The 16351-nt window shown below is 39.2% G+C and overlaps 1 protein-coding gene across 1 annotated transcript in view; it reads right to left on the bottom strand.

Annotated features, from left to right (window-relative positions):
* Positions 1-16351, bottom strand: part of PLXDC2 (plexin domain containing 2) — a 256169-nt gene that overhangs the window by 98504 nt on the left and 141314 nt on the right. The window lies entirely within an intron of this gene.

The following is a 16351-nucleotide window of genomic DNA, read 5'->3' on the forward strand; positions in this document are numbered from 1 at the left end:
CACTGAACCCACACAGGTCATCATCTTTAGGAAGAAAATGAAACGTCTCCTTTTTTTTTTTTTTGGTACCAACCCACAAGAGATCCTAGCTGAACAGGCTGAGGGTTTCATACTGGCTTGCCCATGAGAATGGGGTTTCACCAAGTTAAAAGTTAGGCAAATTTCTGTCATTCCAGGATTTATCTCACTACTCCAAGATATGAGACCAAAGAAGGCATGGTAATACTTATATGCATAGAAAGATGTGAGGCCAAAATATTTGTCTTTTGGTTGACCTCTTGAGTCATAATTATAAGTCATATTTTTAAGTGCACAGGTCCAGTTGGTTGGAAGCTAGGGACATTAGTTTAAAGATAGTCTCCCTGCCTCAAAAAAAAAACCCAAAACAAATCCAAAACCAAGAAAACCCAAAAAAAAAAAAAGGAAAAGAAAAGAAAAGAAAAGAAAAGAAAAGAAAAGAAAAGAAAAGAAAAGAAAAGAAAAGAAAAGAAAAGAAAAGAAAAGAAAAGAAAAGAAAAGAAAAGAAAAGAAAAGAAAAGAAAGAAAAGAAAAGAAAAGAAAAGAAAAGAAAAGAAAAGAAAAGAAAAGAAAAGAAAAGAAAAGAAAAGAAAAGAAAAGAAAAGAAAAGAAAAGAAAAGAAAAGAAAAGAAAAGAAAAGAAAAGAAAAGAAAAGAAAAATTCCGAAGCATACTGAAGGAATGACATTAGATTATTTAAAGTCAAAATGTTAATAGCATTGCTAGTTTGCCACAGAAAATTGTGATGAGATGACGAGATCTCTGTATATCTGTTCAAAATGCACTCTCTTTCTGCTGCTCCTTACATAGCAGCTTCTTCTAGTACCTTGTTATCTTGTGAGCCCACCTGCTCCACATTGCTGTCCAATAAATACATTTTCAGTGCCTGCTGGCTTACAGAACAAGCTGACTGCCTGCTAAACAGCGTCTTTCCACGCTGTCCCAGTTTTACATTAATGCATTGAGATGACAAAGTTTTTTGCCAGAATACCAGAATGAACAGTTTAATTGTTGTGACACAACCACTGCTCTCCTTCACAGCGGCCGCTCTGGTGCGGTGCAATTAATGGGCTCATTAATCAGACAGTAATGCATTAAAGTGCTCCAAGGAGCTGTCCACCAACACTGTGCTGTGCTTGCTCTGCAGTGGGCAAAGCAGCTGATTTGTCTAGGGGAGTCAACTCCTACTGAGGGTAAAGATCCAGCAGTGCTGGAGAGCACAGAGAAGCCAGTATGCACCAGCAAAAATACACCTATGGAGCCTACAGAGCCATCCAACTATCTGTCACATGGACGGCACCATCAATAGGGGAGAAGTCATTTTAGAAATTTCTCAAAGTTGGACAATGCCTTGATAATTCTAGGCCTTTGGTAGCAAAAGACAGTAGCTCTGCATTTTAAAGCTGGAGTCCTCAGTCCTTCCTCCTGTGTCTAAACCACTCTACTAGTTTTTCCGAAAAAAAAAAGAAAACAAACCTATTTTTGGACTGTGAAAAAGATGAAGAATGGTTTTAATACAGCTGACAGTCATCTATGGTTATTGGCTTTGCAAGACCAAGAAGTGTCTCTATTAGAAGACTAATTCATGTGCCCATGTTAACAAGACCACACTTCCCAAGTCACCATGAAAGGGACAGAAGCTACAACTCATCCCCAATTTCAGAGATCCTCATCTAAAGGAGAAAGGCTGAAACAGCCTTTCTCATGGAATAGTTTTCTAGAAGAGGCAAACAGCAGAATCTGAGTGACCCAAGAGGAACTGCAAGTTCATAATGCTGCTTAGATTTCATTTCACAAGGAAACATCCAGAAGCAGAACTAGGAAAAACCTACATGACTGTGGCATCCTGATAATTTGACTACAAGGTAAAAATACAAAACTGTAAATATACCAGAAAAAAACAGACATCTAAATAGGAACCACTGAATAAAAAACATGCCTGATTAGTTTTCAAATATTTGATAAGTTTAAAGTGCTTTTGTGAGTGGAACTGACCTTTAATATCTATAATAGTGACTGCCAAAATGACTATATTTAAAAGAAAACAAAATGTCAACAGTGTTATACTTCAAAACAATTATATTTCAACCTCAGAAATATTTAAGAATATTCTTGACTGCCTAGCCAGTACTTAATTTTTTCTTAGATGATAAGTATTTTCAACAGCTGTGAAAACAACACATGAGATTCTTGATAGCTCATATTCTTGCTCTCTCCCTAGTCTTAACAAGCATATGCAATAGAAATAGGTTAAGTTTCTGAACATATACAGGAAAGTCTCCAAACCAGAGACCTCCCCTTGCATGGATTTTAAAATATATATTTTCTTTTGTGGATAAAGGACACTAAAATAATATTTGTCTACTTTTAAAAAATATTATTATTTCACAGTAAACCAAATACATACAATTTACCAGTGAAAATGTACATTTTACCATTCTTTTCTGGTCTGCATAAAACGTAATTAAATCTAGTGGAATAATTGAAAATTGCACTGTCAGTCTCACTCTTTTAAGATGTGTATTATGGATCAATATTATTTGTGCTCCATTTGTGTTTTAAGCAAAATTGTGTTTTCTCAATAAATGCCAGTGATAATAAAATAAACCAAACACAGCTAGCAGTGAAAACAGCATTTAAATGACCGCAACTATACCTTCCAAATGCCCAAATGCCCAGAGCATATTTGCTTAGAATTGGTTGAGTTCCTCTTCATGTAGAGTAAAACCAGCTGAATGCCTCATAAAAACCTGTTCTGTTCCCTCCCCCCACAAAGAAATAGATGAAAAATTGAATTTATAAAAAATGGAATAAATGTATTTTGCAATTGGCAATCTAGAGCTAGATTTTAAAGTGCCATGAATTCTGAGAAGTACCAGAGAATGCAAGCGGCTCCACCAAATTTTTTCACTATTTTTTGAGTGAAAACATATGAAGTAATGTCAAATATTATTCCTTGGACATTTTCACAGCTGAATGCACAACTTTCTCGTCTCTGTGTTATCAGAAGTCCATGTTCATACTAGGAGTTGGAATTAACAAATAAAATTGTTATAAATGCCACAGCTGAAAAAGCACAAAAAAAAGAGGAAGTATTTGTAAAAATTCAGAAAACTCTTCTTAAAGAGAAATGTTCATGTAGTGAATCAATCTGCTGGCTGGATGCTTATGGGCAGTGCAGGCATATGTCCTCCAAAGTAAAAAATAATTAATCTTTAACATCACTATTTAAAAGAAACCAATAAATTAGCATGATGACTAAGCTTTTTGTTTTGACTTGCTTCAAAACAGGCCTGAAGATTTTTTTTTTTTGCTGAAAATGTGGACATAATTTTTATCATTGAGGTAAGCAACACCATTGCTGTGATACCTTGCTCTGACACTTGGAAACAGGTACAGCTCATAGCTGTTAAAAGTGGACAAAAGGCAGCAGTAGGCACAGGTAGGTGAGTATTATTCAGATAGGAAATGGTATAAAATTCACACAGCAATTGCTCTGAGTTGATCATGAAGGAGGCTCAAAAGGCTCTGGGTCTAATGTCTTACAGTGTCCTTCTTAGGGGATAAATTCAGGTTGTCAACTAAGAGAATTTTTCCCTTAAAATATTGGTTCTGATGCAATTGCAAGAGAGGTAGAAATCAGGGGGTAGGGATCCTAAAGTAAAATTCACTCATATCTGTATGACCATCCAATAACACTACATAGAAATCTACTTGAAAGATAGAAAACATTTATTTTAGTGTATAGGATCGAAAGAGATGGAGCTTAAAACTCTTACTCAATGCTCCATAGATCTTTTTATTCCATTATATTTCATGTCTCCTCCACATTAGGCAGAAAATCAAAGCAGAACATAAACTGCAGTAAAAAAGACTTTTATTGCCCTATTAAGTCATTGCCAAATAACCCCTTATTTTATTTGGCGTCACTTGCATCTAACAAGTGAGATATATGAAATCACACATCTACTGTCATTCATCTCAGGGTTTAACAATATTGTAGCTAGCACCCTTCAATTAACAAGTTATTAAATTAATAAGCATTTTTTTCTTTGACAAATGGTAATTTTTAGCAAGCCTGTTAAGCCCTTGGAATCTTAAAACAGTCACTAGTCATGCTCTCTTCAACAGCCTTTAGACTCTCTCTGCTCTCAGATGTGCAGGCACGTACCAGACTGCCACGTGTGGCAGCTTGAAGTCAAAAAGTCACCATTTCTACTTGAGCAAACAGCTACAAAAAGTTTTTCTAGGTAAGCAGCCCCAGGCATCATGGGTCATGATGCAGGTTATAGAGTCTGGCTTTCCTTTTTTCAGGTTGGTTAAAAGCAGAGGGACAGGCTACACTTCTTCATGCACAGGTTTTGCAGAACAGTAATGGGTGAAGATAAAACACTTCTAACAAGAATTGCAGGGCAGTCCTTGACTGAGAGTTTATCAATGATGTTTCTGGCAAGACAAGGCAGTGTTGAACCCACAAACACTTGAAGGAGAGGCAGGATTTGCACTGATGGCCCTTTATGGAGAGGTCTATGCCCTATTTATCCCCTTCTTAAGACTTGAGACCTGCACTGCTGAGTGAGGCAGGGTAAGAATCCCATGCTAGTGATTCTGGCTACCTTATCATTTCCTGGAAAGACCCTAGAGAGACACATGAACAAGCCGCTTTTTCAGGTGGATGTAGCATCACAGACAAAATGACACAAAAAACACGTGAAATTGTTACAATATTGTAGCCTAGTGGTAGTAGTAGTTCTAAAATAAAAATCCTGTCTAGAATAGTTACTGCAAGGGATTGGAGCATGAAGAAGCTCCTAAAAGTAAATGGAACTAAAACACATGAAAACAAATGTAGTTTTGAGGTAAGCTTTCCATGAAAACTACAAAAACCTCTTTTTTATTTTTATAGTTTTTCCTGACACGAGTTGTCATTAAGTTTATGAGAACAAAAATTATCACTTTTTTGTGAACAAAATTATCACTTTAAGCCATGGCAAAGAAAACCTCCATAAACCTCTGGCAAACTCTTTCCTATGATTTTAGAAGAAATTTAGGCATAAATGCTTCTTTCTGCTGCTCACACCTGGAACCATCTCCTCAGCAACAGGCATATGCATGAAAAAGCTTGAAGACTGGGGATGTCACAGCCCAGTGACAACACTGACAGAAGGAAGGGGATAGGGTGTGAATGCAGCCAAGGCCAAGATGGTAAGGAGGAGAAAGAAGCAAGCAAAAAAATTAAAGTCTCAATTGAAAACTGACAAAGATCCATGGGAATCTATTTATTTCAATGGCTTTGGTTGCAGAAAACAGATATGAATCTGAGCAATTTGCAAGGGTAATGAATTTAGCAAGGACTGGCTTGAGACAGGGAGGTTGCCAAGGAAGGAATGATGACATAATGAAGAGGCTGGCAACGGGCAACTGATTTTTCATAATGTGGCTCAGACAACACTTGCATGCATTTTATTTTCCAACTGTTGACCATGCAAAACATGTAGCAGCATTTGCTTTTCTAAAGACTCTCCAGGAGTCAGGGATGGAAAGACATGGACAGTCGTCATATGAAATTGCAGTACAGTAAAGAGATAAGAAAATCTGTACTCCCTGTACTGTCAGAGATGCAAAAGAAATTCCATGTGTAGATTTTACATGGCAGATCCCAAGTAGTGAAATTAGAATACTTTATCTGAAAAAATGAATACAAAAAGCCTTACATAGATTTATTCATGTGCTTTTCATTCTTCAACAGTTAGAGATACAGACAGGAAATGGCAATTATGGGTAATTTGTGGCTTTGGATACAACAATGCAGAAACTCAATAGCAAGAATATATTTACTTTTAAATATTTACTTCTAAAATATTTACTTTTTAAACAATGCTGCTGGTGACATGTAAAACTAAGTAACTAAATAGCCTCTTAATGTGAGCCTGTGTCATCAGTAGGATGGTTACAGTACGATGGTTCTCTGTTGCTGCCTTCTTTTAGCTCACACAAAACATTTCTGGCTTCCTCATCAGTGAGGGCTTGCACTGGGTCTCTGTGGCATGATCTGGGGCCATTTTAGGATCCAATTTACTTTGTTAATTATATTTCTCCAGCAATAATTTCAGTGTTCACTTTTAAATCCTTCATTGATTTTAATTAATCCTGTGTAAGCTTCCAAACTTTTCTTTTAGATAACAACAAGCTGCTTATAGCACAACAACCAGAAATTCCACACTTACTAATGCAGCTGGAAATCAAATGTACTGTCACTTGCTATAATTGCTTTGGACATACTGCAAGTGGCCCAAAAAATGGGTAAGTCTGAAGCAAAATAGAGGGGCAAGAAATCTTGTTTTCCAAAATATAACAAGTTGCAAATTAGAACATTGTTTTGAGACTTTAGATTTCTATTTTTCTTGCAACTTGTTTTTGTTATCAATTAATATTTTGGATGATGGAACTATACCATATTGATACATTACGTTAAAGATACTAGAGCTAATGCAACACAGATTAAACAACAAAAGTAATATAGAATAAATGCCTAACTGTTGTACTAACATTGCACTAAACACCTTGATATACATCATCCTGTGAACTGCTGGAATAATGTTTAAGGTATAAAATGCACAGCATAAAAACGGAGTGAGATCCCTTCACTGATAGAACAAAAAATTATTGACTGGACGGGACTCTTACCTATAGCTTTAAAAACATCACTTAAGTGAACTGATATTTTAGCTGATGAGTACTTCCAAATATAATATTTCTAATATCTTTTCCTGACAGAATTAAAGGTACTTTATCTACACAGGCAAAACCCTTGCCTGTATCACTCTCTTCTTGCACCTAATGCTACCTATGCAGAGGGGAAAAAGCCCAACTAAACATATTTCAACACCTTTCCCTTTGAGTGCTGCTCTGCTACAATTCATAAACATTCTCCACTACTTCAGAGAGGAGCAGTGGAGAGTTGCTGATTCCTGCCATTGCAGAGCATGTTTTAACAGAGCACAGAATCACTAGGTTGGAAGAGACCTTTAAAATCATTGAGTCCAACCCATGCCCTAACACCTCAACTAAACCATGGCACCGAGTGCCACAACCAGTCTTTTTTTAAACACATCCAGGGATGATGACTCCACCACCTCCGCAGGCAGACCATTCCAGAACTTTATCACCCTTCCTGTAAAAAACTTTTTCCTAATGTCCAACCTATATTTCTCTTGGCACAGCTTAAGACTGTGTCCCCTTGTTCTGTCAGTTGCTGCCTGGAGAAAGAGACCTGCCCCCTCACCTGACTACAGCCACCTTTCAGAAAGGTGTACAGAGTGATAAGGTCACCTCTGAGTCTCATTTTCTCCAGGCTGAACACCCCCAGCTCCCTTAGTCATTCCTCATAGGGTTTGTGTTCCAAGCCCCTCACCAGCCTCGTTGCCTCCTCTGGACACGCTCAAGCGCCTCAAGGTCCTTCCCAAACTGAGGGCCCAGAACTGGACACAGCACTCAAGGTGTGGCCTCACCAGTGCCCAGTACAGGGGAAGGGTGACCTCCCTGCTCCTGCTGGCCACACTATTCCTGACACAGCCCAGGATGCCATTGGCCTTCTTGGCCACCAGGGCACACAGCTGGCTCATGTTCAGTCGGCTGTGGACCAGTATCCCCAGGTCTCTTTCTGGGCACTGTCCAGCCACACTGTCCCCAGCCTAGAGCATTGCTGGGGGTTATTGTGGCCAAAATGCAGGACTTGGCACTTGGATTTATTAAACTTCATCTTATTGGACTCTGCCCATCCATCCAACCATTCCAGGTCTCTCTGCAGAGTCCTCCCACCTTCCAACAGATCAACACACGCTCCCAGGTTAGTGTCATCTGCAAATTTACCGATGAAAGACTCAATTCCCTCATCCATGTCATCAATAAAAATATCAAACAGAACTGGCCCCAGCACAGACCCCTGAGGGACACCACTGGTGACTGGCCCCAGCTGGATGCAGCACCAGTTCACCACCACTCTCTGGTCCTGGCCATCCAGCCAGTTCCTAACCCAGCAAAGAGTGCTCCTGTCCAAGCTGTGGGCTGCAGCTTTCCCAGGAGTGTGCTGTTGGAGACAGTGCCAAAGGCCTTGCTGAAGTCCAGGTACACAATATCCACAGCCTTTCCTGCATCCACCAGGAGGGTCACCTGGTCATAAAGGAGATCAGGTTGGTAAAACACGACCTATCCTTCCTAAACCCGTGCTGACTGGGTCTCATACCCTGGCCACCCTGTAAGTGCTGCTTGATGACACTTAAGATAAACTGCTCCATAACCTTACTGAGTACTGAGGTCAGGCTAACTGCCTATAGTTACCAGGATCCTCCTTCCCACCCATTTTGTGAAAGGGTGTCACACTGGCCAGCTTTCAGTCATCTGGAACCTCACCAGAGAGCCCGGGCTGTTGGTAAATGATGGAGAACAGCTTTACAGGATAGATCCCATCTGGGCCCATAGATTTATAAATATCCAAGTGGCACAGCAGTTCTCTGACTGCCTCCTCCTGGATAACAGGGGGACCATTCTGCTCCCTGGCACCATCTGCCAACCCAGGAGGACAGTTGTCCTGAGGACAAGCTGTCTTCCCACTAGAGAGTGAGGCAAAAAAGGTGTTAAGCACTTTCGCCTTCTCCTCACCTGCAGTTACTAAGTTCCCTTCTGCATCCAGCAGAGAGTGAAGGTTGGTCTTACCCTTCCTTTTGCCATTAACATAATTGCAAAAACATTTTTTATTATCCTTCACAAAAGTTGCCCTCAAGATCTCTGTTTTGAAGCACATCCACCCTTTCTGCCCTTAGCAGAGAGATGGGGCCCATCCAGTTCCAGTAGGCCAGATGCTGTAAAAGTTGCCCCATGATCAAAGAACCCAAAATTCTGCTGATGATACCAACCCTTGAGACACTTGATGATGTGAGCTCTCCTACTCCTTTCATTATTTTTCTCTGCCATCAAAGACACTAAGCAGAACACAACCTGAGCTCCTGCCCTATCAACCACTTGATCCAGTGCCCTCAAGTCCCTTTTAATTGCCCTGATGCTTCTCTTTTCAATCTCATTGCTGCCAGCCTGGAGTATCAGCAGTGGGTAATAATCAGAGGGCTGAATCAGCCCAGGGAGTCTCTCAGTGATATCCTGTACCTGGGCCCCAGGGAGGCAGCAGACCTCTCTGTGGGGTGGGTCTGGTTGACATATGGGGCCCTCTGCTCCCTCAGAAGGGAGTCACCCACTATGACTACCCTTCTTTTCTTTTTAATGTCAGAGGTGGTTGATCCCTCTGACAGATGAAGTGTAATTGGGAGGCTCACTGGGCAGATAATTTTCTCTATGTCTTCTGGCTGACCCTCTGGATTCAGGGACTCATACCTATCTGAAGTGGCACTGGGTAGGTGAAGGGGGTTGGGAGGAGTTTTTATTACCTCCCTGAGTAGGGACCCATTCCCATTCCCCTTCATCCACCAGGGTGTTCTCCTATTGCCTGACAGTGGGAAGTGTGGGAGTCCTCTGAATCCTGGTGGGCCCCACTTCGAGGATGGAAGGGCAAAACTCCACCAATCTATTTCCCTTTCACTTTCCTTAATATTCCTTAGTCTTTCAGCTTCCTCCCTAGGCTCGGCCACCAGCGAAAGGAGATCATTCACCTGCTCACACTGCAGGCAGGCTTCTTCTCCAGTGCCCCCAAGAACCACTCATAAGCTCAAACACTCTGCACAGAAAGGGGTCTGGACAGATCCTGGATCCTTTTTTGGAGGGTTCTATTTGGCTACATACACCTTTACCAACTGCAGGTTTTGATCATGTAAAAACCATTACTAACAAAAATCCCCAAAACCAACCAACAGAAACACAACAAACTAAGACCCCCTCTAGCAGGAGGAAACCGGCAACCCTGCCTGTGCGAACTGCCACGCAAACTGCCCTGCCCTGCCTGCAGAGACGTGCCACACCCTCAGAGATGCGCCATGCCCGCAGAGACGTGCCATGCCCGCAGAGACGTGCCATGCCCTCAGAGATGCGCCACACCCTCAGAGATGCGCCACACCCTCAGAGATGCGCCACACCCCTGTTTGCCCTGCTCCCCAGAGCCCTCTTTTAATCACCCACTGCCGGCCAGAGGAAAGCCCCTCCCTGCGCAGCTAACGAGAATGTGGAACCAACCTGCTCAGCGCTCTTTTAATCACCTGCCACTCGCAGAAATGGAGACCTGCCCTGATATGAGGTACAGCCAATCAGGGAAGCATCCCTGGCAATCTAAGGAGATTTACAGCTCACTTTGATAGCAATAAAATTTCTGGGAACACTCGTCTTTACAGTCATTTCTTAATGAAGCCAAATGATCAGTCAGTGCAGGTGCCTAGATTTCAGCAGAAATATGAGGAACAATATGAATTTTGTAAGCATTCTAGGAACAAGAACACAAATGTATGGCGTTTACAGACATGGAGGATAACACGCTAAAGAGAATGAAGCCCTCAGTTTCCCTGGCTATTACAAGTAATCATAAATTTTTCTTGGTGCTATGGGGTACTAGGTAGCAATAGCATCACACAATACAAAGGATTTCTATTTTTATAATTCAAAGTTATAAAACTGCATTTACATCTGCCTGATTTGAGATGTAAAATAGGTTTCCCTTAAAGTTCAAGGAAAAGAGCCTTCATTAAGATGCACATGGGACCAAGTGACTGAAAAGATTTTACTACTCCTTGGCAATAATATTGTTATTAGTAGGCATTCAGCCCATTAAAAAGAACCTAAAGCCAAACACTAAGAAAACCAGGAAAAAGAACTTTTGCCAAAGTCAGAAATAATTTTTTTCAGAAAGGAAAACTTTTCATAATATTTGGACAGTATTCAAACTAAGACACACCTCTTATTAGAAATATTTTAACCTATAGCAGTCATTATGTTTAATAATTAATATTAACTCTGAGCTGGATTTTTAATGCAATTCCAAGCCTAAATAGTCTGTAAATACTCTATGCTTGGAAATATTTAAATTTTGAAAAATTTTGTAATCAAATATTATCATGATCTTAATTTTGGCTTTAGGAAACAGATATATCCAAGTACTATTTTACAAGTCTTAGAAGATTTATGAACTGACCACATTTCATTTGATGTAGGAATTCCACACTTATACATAATTTTTATGCACTGCTGCCTTACAGCATCAAAAGGTGTGTTTCCCACTTTCCATCAGCAATTTCTTTTAATTAGAAGCTATAGGCAGAAATGTATTGAAGCTTTTTTTTTAACTTAAAAGCATGCACCAAACCAAAGAAACATTATATTTTGTAGTACCTGGAGAAAATAAAGATTTGTCAAGCATTAGAAATCTTCACTATGATGCAATAGCATAATTTATTGAGACATTGAATGCTACTGTAAAAGCTTAATAAAAAATTGTACTATAAAAAGTTATGGATCCATTTTAGACATAGCCTATACCTAACAACTTCCCAGTGTTCAGTGGAATGGTTTTCAGCTACCCTGAAGGCTCTTTGCCATAACATTAAGTCATTTAGTTTATTATTATTTTCTGCAAAATTATTCCGTTTTATTTAATGCTTATTTGGTATTACATGTGGACAAATGCTTTGCCTAGTTATCTGTTATTCTATGAAACAGAGTCTTAAAAAACCACAAATATGGTAATTTTAAGCCTTTACTACTTCACTACCACTACTGTCGATAATCATGACAAAGTTGGCAAATGCCTTAATATATGATGATCAGGGAAATGTCAAGGCATATGGAATGCTTTTTTTCCCCTAAAGCTTATAATTCTCTTTGCCCTAAGTGCTTCTGATACAATTTGTAAAGATAAAGCATAAGTGTGGGAATGGAAAGGGTTGTAAGCGTTCACCAAGAAAAGGTTGGCAAAGCAGAGTTTCCAGGGAGGGGTTAGTCCCTTACAAAGACAGGAGGGGTATTCCCAGGACACTTCACACAGGAATGACAGACAAAGAAAGCCTTACAGGGAGAAAAAATTTTGGTACAACTGGATGGCAATAGAAGACATCAGAAAAAGATGAGGTAAATAAGGCAATTGTGTGAGCTAGTCAACAACCAGACCTCCAGAGTCCCTTCAGTGACCTGCCCACTGGTGATGACAAGTGTAATCCCCTGTAACAGACACAAACTAATCTGAGGCACTGATTTTGGCTAGAAACACTGTGTTTCACTCTGTTTTGTATCACCTTTGCCATTTAACAGACTTTGCCCATTGGGCAATTTGTGTTTTCAAAGAGCTCTTCATTAAGTGATGAGCACATCTCCTGCTGGCTCCTGTGCTGAAAGGTTCAGAGAAGCAGGAACAGCCAGAAAAAACCTTGCTGAAATTTCTGACAGACTCCAATAAAACATTCCACTCAGGACACTGATAATTTAAAGATACAGGTAAATTTCATTCTACCTACCCACTGGTTTGGAAATTTAAGAAAAAAAATGCATGAGATGCAGAGAAAAAAATTAATTAGCATAGAATTTCTGCAGGCTGCAAATGCACAACCATCCTCACCCTTAACAAGCTCAGGTCTTGACCCTGTGGTCCCTTCTCTTTCCGTAGCACCACCACCTAGGTGGACAAATTTCCCTCCTGCTCAGAGGTATTGCCAACACAGAACGATAGGGCTGAGACAGTGCAACAACAGGCTTCATTCCTTCCCCACAGCATACTCTATCATTGATCCCTTTTCCTTGAAAGTACTGCAAAATGTGATGGAAATTGTATTAGAATTCTCCAGACTTAAGTACTTACTTTTCATATCCCTCCTTGCTACATTAAAAATAGTAAAATTGAACAGAATTCCATAACGATATATACACATTCAATGTCCAGAAGAAAACTTAAAGTGTTATCTCTGTATAGAACTTCAGCTTTTAAGTAGCTAACCAACTAGCTTGCTAACCAGAGATATTTAGCCTTTGGTACTTTCCCACAAGCCATATGTACACTCAAAAAGAATTTGATACTGAAATAAGTGTGATTCCTCATGAGAATGAAAGATTACTTTGAATCAGTTGTCCCAACTAGTCAGGGTTTAGGAACCATGCTCAGGTACCTCACAGCTGCTCCTCAATGCAAGATCCAATAACATCAGGTTTCAGCAGAAAAATTAGTTCAGTATTTTCAATGCTTGTGTTCTTATCTTGTGTCAATAGAACACAGGACTGCTGTAATTTTGATGAAAAGCTGTGTGAATCTTGGATGCACAAAAATCTCTTTCTTCCATAAATACAGGTATTTTTAAGCATGAGATCTGGCCTTAGGAAGTAAGAATCATACAGAGAGTTTTTGATTTCTGTTTTAGAAAATTATCAACTCTGATTTGATTACACTGGAATTTACTGCTAGGATGGCTTTTTATTTCTTTGCTTGGTACTCCTTCGATAGACAGTGGTAGAAATGCTCAGGCAGCATCCTCAGAATTATTTCAGACAATTCCTCCATATGGAATATTCCTCTAGTGAAAGATACCTCACAAAAATTTAATACAATATTTAAAAATTCAGCTGCTTGCTTCAACTTCAGCAATTTGCTACTACACAGGATAAATGGACATTTCTGAAGCCTTCTTCATGCTAGCTGGCAAAATGTCTCAATATTCAGCATTATAAATCTAAAAATGTAACCACGTAGTCACTTCAATTTCTACTGTTATTGTTATGTTTTCTTAATGCTGGGCAGTGCTTGCACAGCAAGGCCTTTCCTTCTCTGTGCAATACCTCAGAGAAATTTAATGTCAACAAAAAATACCATAATAAAACCCCACCTAAATAACTTACAGTATCTGATATAAAATCGCACTAAAAAATAGAGACTGATAAACAAAACAAACAAAAAAAACATCCCCACAGAGAATAAACAAGAGGGGCTTACTACAATGAACATGGAAAATGAATACAGCCAGCAATGAAGTTTGCAGCATGTTGAGTAGGATGGGGGGCACAGAGCTTCAAGGATGCCCTTGAGAAGGGTTATGGTACTACATGGAGAGATGCATCACAAGAGGGACTTTTCCCAGCTCCACTGAGCTCTGTGAGGGATGTCAGTGACTGGCAACAAGCAGACTTCATATACTCAGCTCCTGGCATACACAACCTGACTCACTATCTCACAAGTTTTTTCTTTTTACAAAATTACCCCAGTTTTGGCCTGTAGGCTACAAACTTTAGAAAGCTTCACAAAAAGCAAAATTCAGCTTGTTTGAGGACTATCTATAGGAATGTGGGCAGAGACATGTCTGTATAGTAAAGAACCAATTACCAATCTTTTCAATAATTATTTCAATTCTAATATATAATTTATATAATAATATATAGCCTTTTCAAATACAAACTAAGAAAACAGTGGATAAAACCCTCAAATTATTTTTTTTTCACTACTCATTCTTCCTTTTCTTAGTTGAACAAAATCAGGTCATCAAAACTATTCAGAAGAGGAAATAAATACTGGCTAAAGAGAAAAAAAAGTTGAGTCTTAAACCATAGTGATTCCAAAATCATCCTAAGCAGTTTGGGAGCCCTACTATGCCACAGTGCACACTCCATGAAGAATGGCAGAAACCATTGGCATTGATGTTTTTATTGTGACAGGGATTTATTGTGCCATTGTCCTCGACTTCCCTTTTAAGAAGGCTATTCAATTTATGATTTGTATGTAAAAAACAGTTTTTAGTGTTGTCCTTAGCATAATTAATAAAATCCTGCTCTCCAGGAAGTGGACATCTGTCATGTGGGAGTTCTGTACACACAAACTTTGTCATTCTTTTGATGTGAGAATAATCTCTGGAGGTATTCCAGGTCTCTAATAATAGTAATGCCATTGTAAAATCTTGGTTACCAAGGAATAGCAGACCACAGAGTATATGAAGCACGTGGAATACATATTCATCTTCTGTTATCATAAATCAGTGGTGGTGAAGTGTGATGCTTAGCCTAGCAACAAAATTTGCAAATATATCTGAATTAAAACACTTTTAGAGAGTTAGTACAGAAATAAGCCTTTCTTTTCCTGCCAGATGAGTTTAGGAGCCTTATAGTTGTAGTAAATGTTGCATCCTGGACTGACAGAATCACTTACAGCTACTGAGCTTTATCAAGATAACATTTAAAAATCTATTATTAACTAGATTTTTTCATGCTTAATTTTGAGGTGGAAAAATCATGGAAATGTCAATGAAAGACAGAAATATCTCTGTGCTAATGTCAATGGTGTACATTAAAAGGACTGATTTTAAAGTCATATTTAGCTTGACAACAATCCATAAATCTATTTACAGCAATAATATTTTATTTAGTCCAAATGGAGCAAAAAGAAAAGCATAATTATCAGCCAGTGTTCCAACAATAGCAAGAGAAAAGAATCCTGCAGAGCCACAGTAATTTCTATATTCTGACTTTTTTTTTAAAAAGAAAACAAATGACAAAAGCACTTAAATTCCTCATTTACTCAGTATCAAAAAGAAAAAAATATGTACCTCACAAATTGCTCCTACACAGTTCACCACATGAGATTAACTTTCCTTCCAAGACTTTTGAGTCTGATGGAGAAACTGGTCAGAGCAGTATAATAGTGAAAGTGGTAAAAGTAGTAAAAATCCAGATATTTTAAATTCCATTAAATGAGAAGGCTCAGCAGAATGACCACACCAAAAAATTACTTGAAGAGAGTGAACTTTGTGAAATTTTAAGGAACCAAGGGCAGCAGTAAGAATAAGGGGACATTTAGAGGATGAACCCTGTCCCCACCACTGCTGTTTTAGTTTTGCAGGATCTATCCCATCTTTTCATGCTACACAAATCACGTGCTGATTTTGGCAACCCATCAAAAGCAATGCCTTCTCTAATAAAGAATACGAAACTAGGCATTGATGATCAAGCACCAAAATGAAACAAACAGCACAGCAGAATGGAAATATCAAAATCAGTGGTTCTTGGCTCATCATATCCAAATCAGCATCAAAATGTTATTGCTGATCAAGAAGAGAAAACTGATACTGAAGTCACTTCATAATTCTGCATCCTTTTTTTTATCATTCTACTGCAAATCACTTTAATATCAGCCTTTATTCACCTTTGTCTAACACTTGTATTCTGCTTTGGTAGCAAAATGGAGATCCTGATGGGGAGCATGACAGAAATATCTGTTACAGTTCACACTCTTTTTGAGACGCTGTCTGCAATTCTATCCCAATCTGTTAGTCATAACCTCCCCATCTAGGACTCCAGTGGGACATGGGTATCCCCTGATCGTGTCCATCTGGACCCCATAGCAAGAGAAGGAGAAACTTTAATCAGGGACAGGA

The sequence above is a fragment of the Molothrus ater genome, chromosome 1 (assembly GCF_012460135.2).
Source record: "Molothrus ater isolate BHLD 08-10-18 breed brown headed cowbird chromosome 1, BPBGC_Mater_1.1, whole genome shotgun sequence".
NCBI lineage: Eukaryota > Metazoa > Chordata > Aves > Passeriformes > Icteridae > Molothrus > Molothrus ater.